This window comes from Carettochelys insculpta, chromosome 3 (genome assembly GCF_033958435.1).
Source record: "Carettochelys insculpta isolate YL-2023 chromosome 3, ASM3395843v1, whole genome shotgun sequence".
Classification (NCBI taxonomy): Eukaryota; Metazoa; Chordata; order Testudines; family Carettochelyidae; genus Carettochelys; species Carettochelys insculpta.
The window spans coordinates 16907750-16925483 of record NC_134139.1 but is presented as its reverse complement, the minus strand read 5'-3'; the positions used below and the strand labels follow the sequence as shown (position 1 = coordinate 16925483).

Genomic DNA, 17734 nt, shown 5'->3' with positions numbered 1-17734 from the left:
TGTCCGCCAGTGGGGAGACAAACAGACAGACAAACTCTCTCAAATATACAGTAGATTATTCAGACTATTTCAGACCAGGGTCAGGAAAGAATTCCAAAGTGAACGGACCTTCCCAGAGAATGCCCTTATTGGCAGCTCTCTCTGTAATATATCAAGGAAGTTTCAGGGCAGTTCCTCCCATGGGTCTCTCAGCTGTGGCTCCACCACACGTCTTAAGATGGCAACTGTGGACGCTAAACATTTTGTAAAAGCTTTGGAAAGTACATAAAATGAGAAAGCTGCTTTGGTTAGTGGTTCTCTGGTTTATCTCATCTGGCACTTACTGAGGAGAACCAGAGCAAGTAACCTAGTATCTACTCAGATTGGATTAGTGCATGTGGTTGTGCAGACCTGCCATTCTTAATGCTACTGGTTAGAAACAAGCAAAGGAAGAAAGGGAGCAGGAGATACAGTGGGTTTCGTAGGCACAGCACTGGAGAGCTGAGTTCTAGTTCCAGTTTGCTTCTGACCTGGTGTGTGACCTTAGGTAATGCATTTCGCTTCTTTGTGCTTGTTTTCCCTCTTCGCACTTTGTCTGGCTTGTCTATTTAGACTATGAGTTCTTTGCAGCAAGGGCTGTCTCTCATTACATGTTTGTATAACATCTACTACAATAGGGTCCTCTTCTTGCCTGGGGTCTCTTATAGTAATAAAACATATAAATAGTACAAATAAAACATTACAAATAGTAAGATGCGCATACATCCCATTCTTTGTTTCCTCCCAAATTTCAGTTCTGAGGGATTTGAGGGCACTGAGCACTTTGCAATGTCAAGTCTGGTGTGTCTTAAATTCTACAGTGAAGCAGGGAAAATGCTAAAGATTGTTGTCAATCTTGTAAACTGTATATTGCCGGCACTTCTTTACATATGTTATGAAGGTCTCTGGCAACCTGGAGTTATTGTTTTAATAGTTGATGGTTGTTACTGGAAGCAATTATAATTTGCAAATACAGAGCACCTTTCATCTAAACATCTCAAAGTGCTGTATGTGCATTAATTAAACATCACACCATCCTCTGAGGTAAGTGGCTTTATTGCAGTTTTTGTTATATAATGATTCACCCAGGAAACCAGGTCAGTTTCTATCCGATTGGGGCTACTGAAACATCAGGAATTTGGGGACGGCAGCATGAATGACCTTGCATCACCTATCTGCTAGCAGCTCTGCCAGGACGAGAGTGAACAGCACGAGCCTGAACTGGCAGTTACCCACTCTGGAAGCATTCTTTGGTTAGTTGTCATGGGATTAGATAGTCCACCCGCCATATTCAGAGTGGTGGTAACAAGATCAGCAACATCAAAAAAAGCTTGGAGAAAAACAGACTGATTCACCATTTGTTGTAGCGCATGAGGCAGTGTAAACCAGCCTGGGTTTTGCCAACCTTCTAAATCGCTGTCCACACTAGCATCTGCCACGAACACTTTATCCCAGACTCTTGGCTGTAGTTTTTCCACACAAAGAATGGCAAGTCTCTTTGGAAGAGGAAGGTCACACTGATGCTCAAAAGGTCTTTGCTGGAAGATGGTGTTGTTGTTCCTCCTCAACATTCCTTCCAGAATTTTCCACCTTTAATAGGAAAGGTTTGTCTCTGCAAACATAGCCCGTCTAGAAAAAATCTCCTCTCCCTCAGCCAAAGGCAAGAAGCTGGCTACGTTAAAGAGAAAGATGTGTATTAAACTCTTAAGAGTCTTGTCATCATCTCCTACTGATAATCTTTCTTTGTAAATAAGGAGGAGTAACTCTGGCAGGATCCTGAGCATTAAACTCCTCAGGCTATACTGATCTGGCAAACCCCAGGCTATGTCTACACTGGCCCCTTCCTTTCAGAAGGGACATGGTAATGAATGAGTTGGAAAGATGCTAATGAGATTCTTCCATGAATATGCAGCTCCTCATTAGCATAATGGTGGCCATGCATGATTCAGAAGTGCCGCTTTCGAATCACATGCCACCCATGTAGACGGGGGGCCTTTTGAAAGGACCTCCCAGACTTCCAAAGCCCCTTCTCCCTAAAACCAAGTAGGAAGAAGGGGCTTTTGAAGTCCAGGGGGTCCTTTCCAAAGGCTCCCATCTACATGGGTGGCATGCAATTCAAAAGCAGCACTTTTGAATCGCACGCGGCTGTCGTTATGCTAATGAGGTACTGCATATTCATGGCAGCACCTCATTAGCATCTTCCCAACTCACTCATTACCATGTCCTTTCCGAAAGGAAGGGACTAGTGAATACATAGCCCTAATATTTCATGTAACAGCATCAGAAACAGAAGAGCTCGAAGTAGCTTGCTTTTGCTATATTGTTATAGCTGATTCTGCCTCCCTTTCTGAAGAATGTCACATTAGCTTTGAGGAAGAGGAGCCCAGGAATTACACTCCCTTCCTCCTCATGCCCCAAAAGTTATGTAATAGTGTCTGAATAGAACCAAATAGGTGCTCCGATCTTCCTGCAGACAGACGGCTTTGTCAGGATGAGGAAATTAACTGAAACAGTTGATGTGGAGTATCTACCACCAGGAACACTCTCTTCAGAATAAAAAGTCACTTGATTCCTGAATGTTGAGCAACTATTCTGGAATAAAATCACTTTTACTCTGGAAGTGAGCATCCACCCAGAGAGCTATTCCAAAATAGTTTGTTCTGCAAAAGCTATGCTGGTCAGTTTCCCCAGCCATTAGTTTAATATAAGCCAGCTATGTCACCACAAAGTCTTCAGATCTTTTCAAGGGAGCCAGTGCTTGAAGGAGTCAGTCCCCCCTATCTACAGAGAGCAACACCAATGTCAAACAGCCACTAAAAGGGGCTGACAGTCTTTTTTCAAAACTTCTGGCAACCTTTCTCTGTACTCTGATGGAGCTCTGATGGAGTAGATTTCAGAGTTGTCCAGGTTTTTTTTTCCTTCTCAACAGCTTTCACTCAAGATGTGAAGAAGAAATTCCACCTTGCTGAGTGTCTTAGTATCTGCAAAATACATACCAAGATTCCATCCCCTATCAGCCAGTTGTACCACTGAGTTTTAATGTAGCCCACAGAGCCCTCTGGCTTACCTCTTCATTAGTGGGAGAAAAGTCCACTAAATGAAAATTAATGGCTCTCCCCTACTGAATTAGGTGCCTTGATCCCCTTAATCAGGCCCTGAATTGCTTGCCCTGACACATAGGCAGTACAAAGAATATCTCAGTAGGGTTCATTCCTGATGCAGAGCTAACTTTCAATATGTCTCTTCTATAAAGCAAAGAAAGAAGAAAGTGTCTCCAACTGCAAAGGTCTGAGGGCACTTGAACATACCTCATGTGATTTTACTTCCAAGGACCCTTTGCATTAGAGGCTGCCTCCTTCCATTTCAGTAGCAACTAGGTCTCATTGTTTTTAGCTGGGGGGCTGGGTTCATTAACAGTGCAAGTTTTCATAGACTTTCTTCCATTTTCCTCTTTATCCAGAATTTCCCATCTCTCTCCTGCTGTTTCTCAGGACAAAGGAGCAAAGGAATAAAGTCAATAAAGACCTCCTAGCCATGGCTCCTCTGACATCAGGCCCAAGGTCTTTGTCAACCTGCACTAACTATAGCATCAATTAATAGAATTAATTTAGGGGATCTGTTTAATTTATTTTGTTTGAAAGAAGTGATCTAATTAGAATTGTGTTAACCCAAATAGACTTCATGTGGTTGCCACCAAGATGTTCATCGGAGCCAGTGCCCCAGGGAATTTCCTTATATCAAAAGAATAAAAATGATGTGTACCTACATGTCCTTATTGCCTCTCAGCATCAACTGTACATGCAGTTTTGCTTTAGAAACTTGTACTTTGAGTGTTGCAATATCTCTTTTGGTCTTGCTGGCACCTAGAGTTTTAATGCAGTTCAGAGCAGCATTAGTGTCCCATCTCCATGAACAGAGAATTGTGATGACTTGTGATCTTAACAATTAGGCCATCTGTAGCAATTCCTTTTGAGATTGAGACACAATTAGCCAAGCCTCGTACATTGACCTTGTTCCAGAGCTATTGCCTAATTATAAACTTGCTCAGACATTTTCCAGTGTCTTGTTCACCTAGACATGGTCTTCTGCAACAACCTCAAAAGGGAGTAGTCTTGTCAAAGAACAGCCAAAGTAAAGCCTCTAGGAGTTCCAGGCCCTTCTCGTCACCAAAAAATGAAACTTCCAGTTGTTTGTTTCCTATCTCAAGGTGGTTCCCTGTGCTGGTTTCTGGTTTTGCACCCTGAACCTGTGTCTTCCTCACAGAAGCTATTCACTCCTCGGGCTTAGACACATTAATAAGGATGCAACTGCACATCAAAGGTTCACTCTTGTGGTGAATTTAGGAGTCCAGGCTGTTTCAATAACCAGTCTTTGAGGGCTAGTGTTGAGGACAGATGTTACGTGAGGGCAAATGGATAAGAGAAATTGTCCAATTTCAAGAGTAAATGAGATACATGTGGTATGTTGTGCTACAAACCATAAGAAAGGCCTAGCTTGCATTCTGGCAAGTGTCGTCAGAGAGGCCAGTTCAAATCAAGCCATGGGTCAAAGCTAGTTACCTGTGAGCAACCTACACTCCAGTTCCCTGAAACGCCTTGGAGAAGCTCATATTAAAGTGTGTGGCCAAATCTACAGGGACTTTAAGCCTCACATGAGGAAAGATCATGAAGCCAGGCAAAAGTTTCTACTCTGAGGTGGCTCTGAGACCTCCATCTTTGTCAGATCAATCAAACACAGCACCAAGTGCCTCAGTCTCAGTAGGGAGTGTGCCTTCTACCATGCGTAAGTCCCAGCACCATTCACCATCTCCAGTGCCTACGGGGAGGCATAAGAACCAGAGTGCTGAAAGGATGAGGTCCCCTACCACTGAAATGTGCCAAGTTACATCAAGACTGGAGCTAGAAATTAACAATTCCTAGGATGCCAAAGACCATTTTTCCTTTTGTTTGCAAACTGCCTTTTCTATTTCCTAAGTACTCAGTCCTGTATCGCTACGCACCATTGGCTGTTGAGCATTCTGTAAGTCAGATACACACTCCAGATAATTTATTCCCCTCCTTTCCACCTTCCCTCTTCATGCCTCTTCAAGAACTTCTCTCACAAAGAAGTTCTCGATCAGGAGATTGAAGCTCTCCTTCATTTGGAAGCCATAGGCGATGTTCTACAGAATGTATAAAGGAGGGATTTCTGCTCCCATTATCTCCTAATTCCAAAGACAAAGGGAGAACTCAGACAACATCTAGATCCAAGACAGCTCAACAACAATCTCAAAGGATGAAGTTCTGCATGGTCACTCTGCATCCATCATTCCCTCTCTGGATCCTGGAGAGTGGTACGCCACCCTTATTTTAAGAATTGCCTACTTTCAAGCAACCATACGCCAAGGGCACAGGAAATTCATCAGGTTTATAGTGAAGCTGGCTCACTATAGGTACACTGTACTTCCATTTGGTCTCTCTGCAACTCAAGTGTTCATGAAATGTGTGGCTATGATAACTGTGTTCCTGAGTAGACTAGGACTATAGGTCTGCCCTTACCTCAATGTCCGTCAAGAGACAGTCCAAAGACCAGATTATATCCAGTATTTAACTCCTCCAGTCATCATGCAGGCTCTAGGCCTAGTGATCAGTGTAGACAAGTCTACTCTTTATTCAGTACAGAAAACAGAGTTCGTAGGGGAAGTGCTGGACTCCAGCCAAGTCAAAGCATTACTCTCAGGGTCAAGATGCCAATCCATCTTTTATCTAGTTACATAGAAATATAGGACTGGAAGGAACCTCAAGAAGTCATCTAGTCCTGTCCCCTGTATTCATGGCTGAATCAAGTATTATTGACCATCACTGAGAGGTGTTCATCTAACCTGCTCTTAAATATCTCCAAAAATGGAGAATCCCACAACCTCCATGGGCAATTTATTTCAATGCTTAACCACCCTGATAGTTGGACCATTTTTCCTAATGTCCAACGTAAACCACCCTTGCTGCAATTTAAGTCCATTGCTTCTTGTTCTACCGTCAGAGGTTAAGGAGAGTATTTGTCACTGCTTCAATGTACTTGAAAACTCTTATCATGTCTCCTCTCAGTTTTCTCTTCTCCAGACTTAACAAACCCAGTTTTCTCAATCTTCCCTCTTAGGTCATGTTTTCTACACATTTAGTCATTTTCATTGCTCTTCTCCGGACTTTCCCCAATTTCTCCTCAAGTTTCTCCCTATCCCAGCTGCCTGAAACTTTGAAGTTCCTAGGCCAAAAGGCCTCATGCACATGTGTAGCACTGTATATAAAGCTGCACCTGAGACCCGTCCGGACCTGGCTAACCGCAGTGTACTCACCAAGCCATCTTCATCTGGATGCTGTGCTTATTGTGTCCCCACAAGTTCTAATTCCCCTGAACTGATGGCCTGTGTTGGCATTCCCTTCATGGCCTTCAACTATCAATGACTCTGATCTCAGATGTATCTGCTCTACAGTGGTGAACTCACCTAGAGCCTTTCCTAACTCAGGGCATTTGGTTATCAGAGAATTCCGAGTGATCCATCTTGCCTGTCAGGCTTCCCAACCTTTGTGATGGATGGGAGGGCAACTACCCCTTTTCCAGGCATCCCATTCAATGAACTAAATTGCCTGTAAAGGGTTACAACCAGAGAGAGTGTCGGTCCTGTGCTGGCAAGCAGCCATGTGAGCCAGTGAGAACAGAGATGGGCATTTTTGAATTGAAGCAGTTATCTGCTGGCTGAGTCCTTTGTGTGGGCAGAGGAGAGACATGGAGATGGATTGTCTGGAACCAGTCTTGGCAGATATCAATATCATCAGTGCCTTGAGGGGAATCCTGGAAAAAAAATACGTAAGTCAAAAGGAAATGTTTAGTCAGATGTGATCAGGTTAATTTTTTTTTCAATTTTGGATTTAGTGCAAGACTTCTCAAGCTGGGTGAAGTACCCTTCTGTACACTGTAACTTTTAAACTGAATCCGAGGAAAGTAATTCTCTGTGCTTTAATCCATTTTCTTTAGTTGCTTTGTGACATCTAGCAACCACGTATACTTAACAAGTATGTCTTTGTTTTGTTAATAATATCATCCTTTTTAAGGTGCTGATTTGATTCTTCTGTCCTGGGAGGTAATAGGATGTCTGTCCATGCATGCCTAAGACTGAGAGGTCAGCTGTCAGAGATTGTTTGTTTGTTTTCTCTTTGTTTTCAAGCTCTCTCCTAAGGAAGGGTTAAGAGCTTGGGGTTACCCACTGGGAGACATCCCAAGGGTGTCTTTCTGGATTCTAAAAAGGAGTTTTCACAGCTGGATGGTAGGAGCTATCTCCCAAAGTCAAGGAATCTGTGACCTTGGGAAGCTTTTAAGCAGCAGCCTATGAAAGCAAGATATTTTAAGGTCTCTTGAAGGCCACCACCATCTACTCTGCGTACCAGAGTAGGAAATAGTCTTGACAACCTCAGACAAGGAGAGGACATGTTTGGTCTTTCAGACGACTCCATAGCTATGTTCCTAGGGAGGATTTTGCTTATCCCTCCTTTTTCAGTAATCTGTTCATCTGTGGGAATTTTGTATTGCCCATACTGTTAACCTCAAGGCCTCTTACCTTCCAGGAGAGTAAATGAGCTAACAGATCACCTGAGCGGGTCATTTTTGATTCGCTACAAGTGATCGCTTTGCCCAGATATGGCCAGATGTATTTTCCAGCAGTGTGGGGACTCTCCAGATAGATCTCTTTCCAAGAAGGTCCAAAGCCAGAACCATCGGGGCCATGCCAGGGCCACAGGAGCCGCTTGGCTGCAGGAGTCGTGCCGGGGTAAGAGCTGCAGGAGGAGCTGCTGCAGCTGCCACCATGCACTTGTCCTCCCAAGTGGTAGAGTGCATGCCCGGAGCCGGCAGAGAGTGCTCCGTGTGTGCAGCTTTAAGGAGCCACATTTTGCTACACCATGATGTCCATGTTGCCACATGTGGCGAGTGGCAAGCATATTGGATACCGCAGTACTAGACTCTCTGCTGCACCTGTAACTGTAAGGTTTCCTCGCAAAAGAGGGACAAGCAAGCTCCTCCCTGCCTTTTGAGGTAAAACATAGCTGCAGTGTAAGAAGGAGGCTTGGCTCTTGGCAATTTCCTCTATCGCGGTTCACCTGGCAGCAATATCAGCTTCCCACCCTTGCATGGATAACTGTTTGGTTTTAGCTCTCACTCTATTGAAAGCAGGTCTGCTCCTTGGCTGAGAAAGGTAATGCATCCCTAGAGGAGCAATAATGGGAAGTTTGCAGTCTACTGTGATTTAGGGCTTGTTTACAATATTGCTTAAGTTGGTGTAAATTATGTTGCTCAGGGATGTGAAAAAAATACCCCCGAGAAACATGTTACAATAGCACTGAAAGCACTGTCTGTACTTGACTGTCAGTGGGAGATGCTCTCCCACCACTGTAACCAGCTCAAGAAGAGGCGGAAGCTGTTTCATTGACAGGAGAACACTGGCTGGCTGACACAGTACATCTTCACCAGACTTGCCACCACCAGCGCATCAGCACCAGTGGCGCCTGATGGTAAAGGCAAGCTCTTAGATGCAGTAGTGATGTGCATGGTGCAAGGGCCTGAACAAAACACAGTAGTTCAATCTTCCATGTCTACTTTCTCTACAACGCTATACAGTGTGCAGTTACATCTCTGCTGATCCAGCGTTAGCCAAACTGTTTTATCCTCTGGGTCTTTCTTTGATATTCTTGTGAGACTGCTATTTCTATCCCATCCAATTACAAGTTAACTTTGCCCACCAAAGCAATATCTTTTACGAGTAAGAAAATTGACCTAGTCAATGGGGTATCAGCAGTATAAAACCCCAAAGGCGGGCAAGCCTAGCCTCTGCTGTAATTACTAAACAGTAATGGTATCATGTTCATCATGTTATACCATGACAGCACAGCTTATGGCATGTGTTGCCACTATATACAAATGAGTATCTGCTTGTGGTCAAGATAATTAGGTGATCACAAGCTTCAGAAGACTTATCCAATGTAACGCTGAAAATGCAGGTCTTTCTATTGTCAGGAGATTGCTCATAAGATGGAAGCCAACATGCCTGCAGGGGAGGACATTACAATGGCAGATCCCTGCCTGCCGAATTTGCTTCAGCTGGCAATCCGTCAGAACCCGATCTTGTCGTATTTGGATCATGTGGCAGGACACGTCTCTTTGGTCTGGGTTTTCTGTGTATCCTGGACAGTGACTATGGTAGCCAAGTAGATGCTCTCTGTTATCAGCATATATTCTATTTTTAATTTGATTTAGTAAGTAGCTTTGAGATGCTCTGGTGATGAGCACCCTATAAATGTGTGTCATTAACAAAAACACAACACACTCATAAAGCGTGAAATCCTGGCACCAACGAAGTCAGTAGCAAAACTTCCTTTAACTTCAGTCATGCTGGAATGTCCCCCATCAACTCTATGCATCCACTCACATGGTCTAAAACCAGAACTATATTAGAATCAAGCTGTGTAACACATTATGGTCATACTCAGTATTGCACTTCTGTGGTAATTACTTCCATGTAACTAGCTCCTTTATCTTTTTTAGAAAAATAAGTAAAGATCTTGATTTCAGTATGAAACAAGCATGTAAAACAAGGAAATGTATAGTTCACATTAAAATAGCTAACCAAGTGAAAAGAAACTGTTAAATGTACCAAAAGAAGGGGATATGTTTTGACTAGTTTAGCTATTTTCCATAGTAACACTCAATTGGTGTAAGTACTTACATTGTTTGAGTACTTGCATTGTTTTTTTCTGAGCGACATACAGTTTACTGTTTTAAATAACAGTGGTTGAAGTCTATCTGGTTCACTGGAAGTTCATTGGTATATATTTGCAACTCCTGAAGCAAAAAACCTGATATTTTATCTTTAGAAGGAGTTACATTTTTGAACTTATTGAATTTTTCAGAGATCAGCATGAAGAGTGCTGATTAAATGCTTGCTTCAGCGTTTTAAAGGCTTCATGCGTCCCTTTTGCCTAAGGAGATCGTATATTAGGATTGCTCTGTAAACATCAGATTGTACAGAATTGGTTGTGCATACCATGCAGAGCACACAATGAAGTCAAATGGCTTATCTTACATTTATCAAGTAGTTGATTTTTCATGCCAAAAAGCTGTATTTTTTACAAGAGCAGCTGCTACTTTGTAAACATTTTAATGGCTTCTGTTAAGTAGATCTGTCAATTTCACAAACAATTTAAAAAAAAAAAAGATTTTCATTCTGTCATGTGATTGCATGTCTTGAGAGGCACTTTATCCCTGAAAATCGTGTGGAAGAGACTTGAGAATGATTTTTTTTTCTTAATTTGCCATCACAGAGCCTATAGAGAATAGTTGCATTTAAGTAATGATGCATAATGCGACCGCTGGGGAAGGCATCTGAGTTCCATCACGACTGCGTGAACAGAACTCAGAATATTCTCTGTCTGCAAATATGTCCATGGGCTCTACACAACTACATTTGACTCTTCCAGCCAGGTGCTAGATGTTACAGTCACAGCTGCTAGCAAATTTTAGGAGTGAATAGTCATTAAGTATGGATTCCTTGAGTAAGTTGCTTTAATTTAAACATATATTATTATCATATAATGTTATCCTCACCGCCATCTAGACAAAAGTTATCTGTGAGTAATTTTAGCAAGATGTAAGTTAACATCATAGTATTTTGAGGTGAAAAATAACTGCTTTGTAAATGAAATTGTTGACTCTCTCAAAGAGGCAAAGCCAGAAACTGCTTTCTGATGTTTTTCAAATTTTGTGGAAATTCAGGTTCAAATCTGTAGATCTGAACTCAGAAAACTGCAGAGTCCAAAATCCAAACCTGGAACAAGCCTATTTTATGGTTCTGATGTAACGAAAACTACACATGATCTTGAAAGGTATTCATCATCTAGGGCTCATTTCTTGTGAGAACTTGTGAGTTTTCTAGTACCAACAGATCAACTCTTGATTTAGCCCTGAATTGTAGCCTAAACCTAACCCAGACATGACCCATACACACACAGGCTATCTCTACTCTATTTGTGCGATTTTGGCTAGATCTCAGTTACTGAAATCAGATGTAGGGAAAAGTAATGTCTAAGGAGTGTCTGATGAAAAATTTTACTGTATATTCAAAGGAAATCTGTGCCCACAAAAAACACAAACCTGGGGATCCATGGTGCATATTCATATTTGTTCATTCCAAAGATCATATAGCAATTCGTTATCATGGTTGTGAGTTTCCCTTGACCTTCTCCTGAATACATGCTGTCATATTGTATCACTAGGTCCTCTTATCACGATTTGCACTGGGACTGAATGTATCATCCTGTTTTCTCCTGCTTCGCTGCCTCCAAAGTATACAAAGATCATTTTTTATTCCTACATTTTACGTATAATGGAAAAAGCCACTAGTACAGCAATGGCAAACTATTTGACCGGTAGGCCACGTCTGGAAAATTGTACATATATGTCTGTGGCAGGAGGCTGGGCTGTGGGATGCAGGCTCTGGCCCAGTGCTGCTTATCTTGGGTGGCCCTGAGGTGGCAGCGCAACAGGGTTAAGGAAGTGCTTCCTGCCTCTGCATGGCTCCCAGAAGTGGATGGCAGCACCTTCTGGGGGTGGGGGCAGCAGGCAGGCTCCCTGGTTGCGATTGTCCACAGACATCACTTTTGTAGCTCCCATGGGCTTTAGTTTCTTGTTCCCAACCAATGGGAGCTGCAGAGAGTGGGGCCTCCAGGCAGTGACAGTGTGTGAAAACCCTAAGTTAGTCTCCCTACCTGTCGGGACCCCAAGACGCTCCCAGAAATTGCCAGCACGTCCCTGCAGCCCCAGGGGGAGGGGTGCTGAGGGTTTCCACACAGTGTCCCTGCCTGCAGGCACCACTCCCTACAGCTCCCATTGCCTGGAAACAGGATCAGCTTGCGCATTGCCTGATAAAATAATATCTACAAGTTATATGTGACTGGACTCTGGTGGGTATATTTAATGTTTTCAATTAATGTAGTGGTCATGAAAACTGCCTGAATGCCAAGATTTATTCACAGAAAAGAGAGAGCACGTGCAAGCTTTCTCTTGCTCACTGTTCATGTTCCTTAGGCTTGTTCCAAAGGCACCCCACCTTTAGAGGTAAGAAACATAGCAGAGACCCATTCAAATATTTGGCCTCTGCTGTGTACTATCATCAAGGATATGCCTTAGTGCATCTTGTGATGCTGCTTTTGTGATTACAATAATAATACCCTGGTTTCTTACCCACTAGAAACTAGGCAGACTGTTAATTCATTTCACACTAAGCACTGAATAACCATCAGATATAATTAACTTCTGGATATAGATCATGGGTTGGATTTAAATTGTTTCCTAGATGTGAAAATGCCAAAACTCATTTGCCTTCCGAAGGCAAGCCAGTTCCCCAGAGATTATAGGGCCAAATTCAGAGAGGATGTGTAAGTTGGTAGATGGTGAATTCACTTCCTCTCAATTAGGCTGGTTCAGACCTGGTCACACCCATTTAAAGAGGTGTAAATTGGAATAAGTAAAGGCCTTCCTACACTACAAAAATATCCAGATTAGCAGATGCGGTTATGGCACAATTATCGTCTGACTGGGCATAATGTTTTAATTTGCACGCACCAACCTGTTTGTAACAAGATCATATAAACAGACATGTCCAAGGCTTCAGCCCATTTATTCCTCCTTGTTACAGCACAGTTCAATCCCCTCCATAGGATAACTGGTAACTGTGTTGAAACAATATAAAGGGTCAACTGTGATGTTCTAGGATTCACCCTGGCCAGCTAGGGGGTTCAGTCAATTGCTGTCTTACAACACCAAGCGTCTTGTACTTGTGCAGCTTTGGTCCAAGGCTCTGTCCATCTCACCTTCCACCCCACCCCTAAGCCTTACCCTGGCTTTGCCCAGCCTAGTTACTCCATGCAGGCTGACCTCTGTACCCTTCCAAGCCTGAATTCGTCCCCAAATCGTCCTACTGCCAGGACCAGTCCCTCTTGCTGGATCCTCCTAGAGAACTGTTCAGTTCACAGCCTTCACTGAGGCAGAAAAACACACCACCATGAGCTATCTTTAAGCGTGTACTTTACTAACATGCCCCACACTAATGATTGGTAATGACAGCAAAACAAGTTTATCAACAAAAGCATGTGGATTAAGTGATACCAATGAAAAGATACAAAGTAGGGATGGGTACAAGCAAATAAAAGGGAAAGTATGCGTGTAAAGTCTAAAGCTTAATCTAGCAAGATACAGTTTTTTTGTTCAAGATGGTTTCTCTCACCTCCAGTCTCCTTTCTGGCTTTTGCTGACTGGTCTGGCCAGGATTCATTACATGAATCAAATCACTTGGTTTCATTGTCTCCTCATGTGAAGGACAAAAATTGAGTCTCTCTCTCTCTCTCTCTCTCCTTGTCCGATATATTCCCAATGGGAATCTGTGTCTTACAAGTTAAGAATGCCTCCTGGGAATTCCATCTTATGTGTCTCTCTGGGTGGCAGGAACCATATTAGTGGTCTGTCTCCCAAGCTCATGATCAGGATAACCCCCACTGGTTTAGCTCAATGGCTTTATTTACTGATAATGCATAAACTGAGGAAACCTCACATTCCGTCCTGTTCATTAGCTCTGTTTATTGCGTATACCAAGGCTAGGCTACCTGATCTTAAACATATTCAAGTAACATCATCCAGAGGGAAATTGTAGCTTTCCATACTGTATAACCATGGTGTCCAATGCACTAGCCGCATGTGGCCATTTGGCCAGTTGAGTGTGGCTAGCTGGCTTGAACAGCAAATATATTTTCAGAATAATGTGGCTAGTTTGCTATAACAGTAGTCCCTATTGTGCACTGGACACCAGAACTGGTTGGACACTAGGGTTGTATAATGTTAAGACATACATTATACAAAGATACTAAAAACTCGTGTAATTAGCTGTCATACGGGCCCTCACACATGGTATTTTGTGCAAGTATTATTGCAGTAATGTGGAGACTGTGAATGCAGAAGTGCCCAGGATCACAGGTTGTTAATTGCTTTTTTATCTATATACTACATTGCTGGTGTGTCTGTATGTGAGTAAAACCAAATGGGACTCCCTCAGAGTCCAGTACATGGTTACTTGGTGGGTATGCTTACAATGCAATAAAAGCCCAGGGTTAGCAGACATCAGGTGAGCACACCCTGAGTTTATTTACCTGGGCTTGAGCATCTACACTCATCTGTAACCCGAGGCTAGGAGCTGGTGAATCCTGAGTCCCAACCTGGTACTCCAGTATATACACAACAGTATGCAGGCTGGAGTCCAGCCACTATATCCCAGATTTCCTAGCACCTTCTCAGAATGGTGGCTGTGGCCTTTTATTCATGGTTGGAAAACTTGACTGTCCAGAAGGCAAAGTCAGCTCAAAAGATTTTGGAACACTTTGGCAGACTGCCAAAGCCAGACAAGTTGAGAGAGGGTGCAGCTACACTGCAAAGCAACAGGGCTTGACTCTAGTTTGGGTCACAGGACTCAATCCAGGCCATTAGTTAGCATAATTTGTATGTAGATGGAGGGGGAGTTAGGCTTGAGATAAGTTTGATTCCAGGGCTTTCATTGCAGTGTAGACATACCCGCTGGGTCTGGACCTACTTCAGAAGTGGTGCGCAGGTGGAGGCTGGGAAAGCTGCATATGGGTAAGTGGTTGTGAATCTAAGGACTAGGTCGCACCTAAAACACTACACAAGTGCAGCTTCGCTGCCACAGGACTTCAGTGTAGATGTAACATCAATGGACAGAACTGAATGTCGGACCTTTGGAGTTTAGTGCGTGAGCTTCTAAAGCTTGAGCGAAAAGCCAGCTGGTGCTCAACTGAGACTCATTCTGTCCCTGTGTAAGTGGGCTAAATGCCACTACATGGGGCAGCGAACCACACCCAGTAGACGCATGGGTTACGTGGTCACTACATATGCCAGCAGACAAGGTTCTTCCCTCAGTGCAGGTACTCTACCGTCCCGAGAGGCAGTATCTAGGTAGTGGAAGAATCCTCCCAGTGACCTAATACTGGCTATTTTGGGCAGTAGGTTAATATGACTATATCTCTTGGGCTGTGAAAAATCCCCCCCAGCCCGATGAGAGATATAGTTATTCCAATGTAAAACTCCAGTGTAGACCAGACCTCTGGAAGTCCCAGTAGATGGGACTTGTGTATGTCAGCTGGGCATAACATGAACATATAAATTAAACCAAGGGAGACTACTCTGAATCTAGCTCTCGTTTCATATATTGTGAGAATGGGAATGTTTGGTAGCTCATCCCAATCTCAGATCTGGAAAACAGAATCACTTCCAAGGCAAATTAATTGGAAATGGATAGGCCAGTGCTTTGAAAACAGCTGTTGAGATACACCATTTGTTTCCGAAGAGTCTTACAGCTTAGTACTCCAAAATTAGCACGGCTTATGAGACCTGCCTAAGCAAAAGTCCTGTTCGTGGCATATGTTCAGGTCACTGCCTGGAGCTCTCTGTGCACTTTGAACATTGTATCTGCAATCCCTTTATATATCACTTTATTGCTCATCCTTTCGCCTCTTCTTCAGTGGCAGCTACTTGTTAGTTTTGAAGAGAAGACTTTTCTGGCAACAAATAGCACACTGGTTTGAGCACTGGCCTTGTAAACCTGTGTTTGTGAGCTTAGTCCTTGAGGTGGCCATTTAGGCGTCTGGGCCAAACAGGTTAAAAAAAAATAAATTAAAAAAATCTGTTAGGGATGGTGCTTAGCCCTGCTGAGGGGACTGGACTTGATGTCTTCTTGAGATCACTTTTAGCTCTATGAGATGTGATAGGATTTAAGCAGAAGAAATTCTAGTTTACTTACCAGGAGTTTGAATTTGCCTGATACAGTGTATTGCCTCCAAAGAAACACCTTCACTCTTATCACTGCTTCGCTGCAGTTTTCATTCCACGCAAAGGGACAGAAACTGAGAGTGGGATCGGTGTCTCTTTAATAGATTCAGTCTAGGAACTGTTGTGCACATGCATCCCGGCATGTGGGCCCTTACTAAGCTAACTCCTTCAAATGGTTCCCTGCCTGCACAGTTCCATGTGCACGAAGCTGCGACGGCTGCTCAGCCAGAGCATGCTAGTTACGCACACAGTAAATAAGCTAGTTTACTCTGGTTTGTCTCATTCGCTGCATTTTCATCTAACACAAGAACAGCTTGAAAAGTAATAATGGCCCACAACAGTCTAGGGGAGTTAGCCCTTTAGAAACTGAAGGATCAGAAATCCAAGTGACTTTGCCCTCCTAAGCTGGTGAGCCTTTCTGGGTCTCTGGCCAAAATGTAAAATACAGCAGTATGGCAACTCTTGCAACAGCATTATATTCTATCCACTGCCTGTGGTGTTACCATGGGTATCGTGCAGATTAGGTAATACAAGATTCAGGGAAGTAGAGAACAAGGGAGAAAGACAGGATTTAAAGGGGAAAAAAAGCAAAAGATCTTACGATTTTCAGAAAAACCCTTTAAAGTCTTTATCTGTGACAGGATTTTTTCCTTAATCCACACTCTGCTAGCCTAGGGTTTGATTATGCTTTGCTTTTTTTTTTTCACACCTACAGTAAGCAATTTTTCTACATCTTTTAGATGGTTTCAGTACTTTCAAACAATTGTCTCCTGAATTCAGCATCTCAAACAAAGGCTTCAGATAGGCTAAAAGATGGTCAAAATCTGTCTCTTTTCAGGGTCATAAAGTCTGCATTGTCTCGCTTGTAAACTGAAATTAAGTGAAACAAAACTAATAGGGAAAATATTTTATGACTTTATTTTAATTTCTTTTAAAGATGTAGAGGGAAAAAGGTATGCAGTTTTAAATGGTGATCAGTATAGCTGCTCACATGAATCGCAGTCTATGTCAGCCTGTTAGATTCTTAGTTTGTGACAGATAATTTAGAAGACCGTGTCTCTTTAAACACAAAACTCTTCCTGGATAAACTCATAGGGCATTCCTGATATCTGGCAGTTAGGTACTGGAAATGTTTTCCAGAGAATAATTAGGTGAAAATCACAAAAATAAATAGTTTCTCCTTGAATAGGAAAAGTATATCTATACAGATAGGAATAGTATCTAGATCAGGGACCTCAAGCTCAGTGCCTGTGGGCCATCTATGGCCCAAGCAGTTTCACAATCCGACCTGGGAGTCACTGAGGTCTAGGGGTGTGTGTCTGTACTTGTCCCCAAGCCTCCCCACCCTGCCCTCTCCCCCATTGTGCCCCTTTCCCCTGAGGGCTGTGGCATCCACATTCACCATACCAGGATTACCCAGGTAATCCCTGAGGCTGCATCCTTCAGAGGGAGGGAGAAGATGGCGTGATGGCAAGAAGGGGTGGGGCTTGGGGGGATCAGAACACACACACACACACACACACACACACACACAGAGCTGCTGGGACTCCTGGGCCGGATTGAGAAAATGTTTGGGCCACAGACAGACCGTGGGCCCATGGTCGTGGGCCATGAGTTTGAGACTTCTCATCTAGAAGTCAGAGGTCACTGACAGCATTCTAGGGATAAATAAGAACTATCACAGTAGATAGTGGGTGTACGCTCTCCCCTGTGTGTTTGCAAATCAAATTGACAAAGAGGGGACATTTCGTCTCCTGTGTTACGTGAAAATGTTGGAGGAATCCTGTTTATTGTGAGAGCACAT

General features: G+C 43.2%; 1 protein-coding gene across 4 annotated transcripts in view; it reads left to right on the top strand.

Moving 5' to 3' along the window:
• The window catches only part of WDPCP (WD repeat containing planar cell polarity effector), a 235631-nt gene that overhangs the window by 197736 nt on the left and 20161 nt on the right, over positions 1–17734 (top strand). The gene's annotated exons all lie outside the window — the stretch shown is intronic.